The sequence below is a fragment of the Acinonyx jubatus genome, chromosome E4 (assembly GCF_027475565.1).
Source record: "Acinonyx jubatus isolate Ajub_Pintada_27869175 chromosome E4, VMU_Ajub_asm_v1.0, whole genome shotgun sequence".
Lineage (NCBI taxonomy): Eukaryota > Metazoa > Chordata > Mammalia > Carnivora > Felidae > Acinonyx > Acinonyx jubatus.
The window spans coordinates 1906396-1908821 of NC_069395.1; positions in this window are offsets into that span (position 1 = coordinate 1906396).

The following is a 2426-nucleotide window of genomic DNA, read 5'->3' on the forward strand; positions in this document are numbered from 1 at the left end:
CCCCTCCTGTCCCTAGCCCCGTCACCCCCTTTCTCCAGATGACCACATCACACCTCCTCCTGTCTCTTCAGATTCCCCTCCTCACGCTCAGCTGCCGACCCGTTTCTGGCTTCATTCCAGAGACACTGCTGTCGCTGACGTCCATGTGCCCTGCACGTGGCTGGCCCACTGGTCCCTGCTCAGTCCTCACCTTCCTTGACCTTGCTGGTCACGGACGATGACTCTGGTCCCTCGCAGCCCACACTGCTGGGTCTTCCTCTTCTCCCCCACCTCTGACACACCGAGTGCCCGGACCCGACCCCTCTCTGGCTACACTGGGGCCTGGAGACATCTCCTCCAGGCTCACGGCCTTCGACACCATCCACACACTCTGACTCCCAGGTTGACACCTTCAACTCATTCCTTTGCCCTGAACCCCAAACCTGATGCTTGTCCAAGCTGGCATGTCCGGAGCGGATAGCCTGACTGCCACCCACCCCCGACCTGCTCTGCCTGTCGTCTTCCCCGGGGCACCTGCTGACCGTCCTTCTCCCCAGCTGCTCAGGCTGGAGTCCACCCGTAACTCCTCAAGCCCTCTCGAGCCCCACACTCAGTCCATCGGCACGTTCCGTCACCTCCGTGTTTAGCATGGATCTGGAATCCAGTTCATTCTACACCCCCCGCCCTGCCTCCGCCTCTTGTCGGGACTGTGGCAGTCCTTCCTGGCTGGTCTCCTGCCCCCGCCCCCCACGCGTTGCTCTCCACGCAGGGGCAGAGTGACCCTTTACCGCTCCGGTCACTCCTCTGCTCAAAACTCTCCAGAGCCTTCCCAAAGCAGTGAGAGGCCAGACAGCAGGCACGAACGCCGTGTGAAGCCCTGCGTGACAACCTGGGGGACAGTGCGTCCCTCACCAGCCCCTCAGGCCGCACTGACCGCCTTGGTGTTCCTGGGACCCCCCAAGCGCCTGCCCGCCTTGAGTGCTTCCCCAGCCTGGACCACTTTTCCCATCAAATACTGCGCGCCTGTCCCTGCACTTAGCACCACCAGACGTATCTCATTTCTGTATCTCCTCATGTTCTGTCCTCCACCCCAGACAGGCGTTTTCATGTTTTATTCACGCTGACCCCCCAGCACCTAGCGCAGGGCCTGACCCCAGAGCAGGTACTTGGTCAGTACCCGTAAGTGCAGGAATGGGACCGCTCAGTGTGAGCACTTCCTGCAGAGCCACTGCTGGGTGGGCGGGGGTGGGTTGGGGGCTAGTCCTCGCTTTGGGTGAAGCACCCCGAAGCCAGCGAGGAGACAGGGTCGGCCACAAAGTCACCCAGCTTGCTGGTGGTGGGGCGCGGGGCTCCTGACTCCCACAAAACACGGTGGCAACTCAGAACACTGTGGGGACGCCAGAGGGCTTTCTGGATGAAGGGGTTCTTTTGGGGGGGCAGGGAAGGACAGGAAGAGTTTTATGGGGGTGGGGGGCCTGGCTGGCTCAGAGGAGCCTGCGACCCTTGATCTCGGGGTCGTGAGTTCGAGCCCCACGTTGGGTGTAGAGATGACTTTCAGAATATTCTATCAGGTAGAAATGGAAGGAAAGGACCTGTGCTGCAGGTCGCAGACTTAGCATTCCCTGAAGCTGGGGGAAAGGCGGGGCCCAGGAGGACTGGGGCAGAGCCTTCTCACACTCCAGAGACTGAAATTCATGCTATGGACGCTGGGGGGGGCCAGGGCTGAAAACTGGCTGCTGTCTCTCCTCTCCATTTCTGTCTCCCTCTGCTGAACGTTTCTCTGGCTGCCCGGCCCCTCCGTGGCCACAAGTAACCCACCAAGTCATTTGCTTTTTCGCTGTCCCTGCCCTAACAACCCACAGGCTAGGACCCTGAATCCTCAGCTCCCTCGGAGCCCCTTATCCCACAGCCAGAGGGGCAGACGGGTGCCTCCTGTCCCCAGCCCCCTGCAGTGACCTTGAGGTGCTGGCCTCTCCTCCCCCCCTCCCCCACCCGCCTCTGGGGCCAGGCCTCAGGCCCTTACAATCCTTGGGCCAGATCTCCGCGCTTAGTACCAGTCTGTGCCAGCTGGCAGCTCTCACCGGAGACTGAGGTGGCACGAATATGGGGGAGGGGGAGGAAGTGGGCAGGGGCCCAAGGGGAATAGGGGCCAGGATCCGAGGGGGTGGCAGTCAGAAGCTGGGTGGCCACCGTGGGGGTCACATGGGATGAGGGAACGGCTAGACTGAGGAGTTGGAGGGCTTCCGGGCCCTGGAGGGGGTGTCAGCACCCCCGCTCTGGCCCTCCTGCCCCTGACAGGTCTAATCCTCTCCCCGCCACCCACTTTCCTCTACACCCACCCCCTGAAGCTGTCCCTAGCTAATTCATCTTGGTTCCTTTAAGAGCTGCCTGGGAACTGGGGCACTGGAGGGGGCTGGCGGGGGCCCCCACCCCCTCCCCCTGCCAAG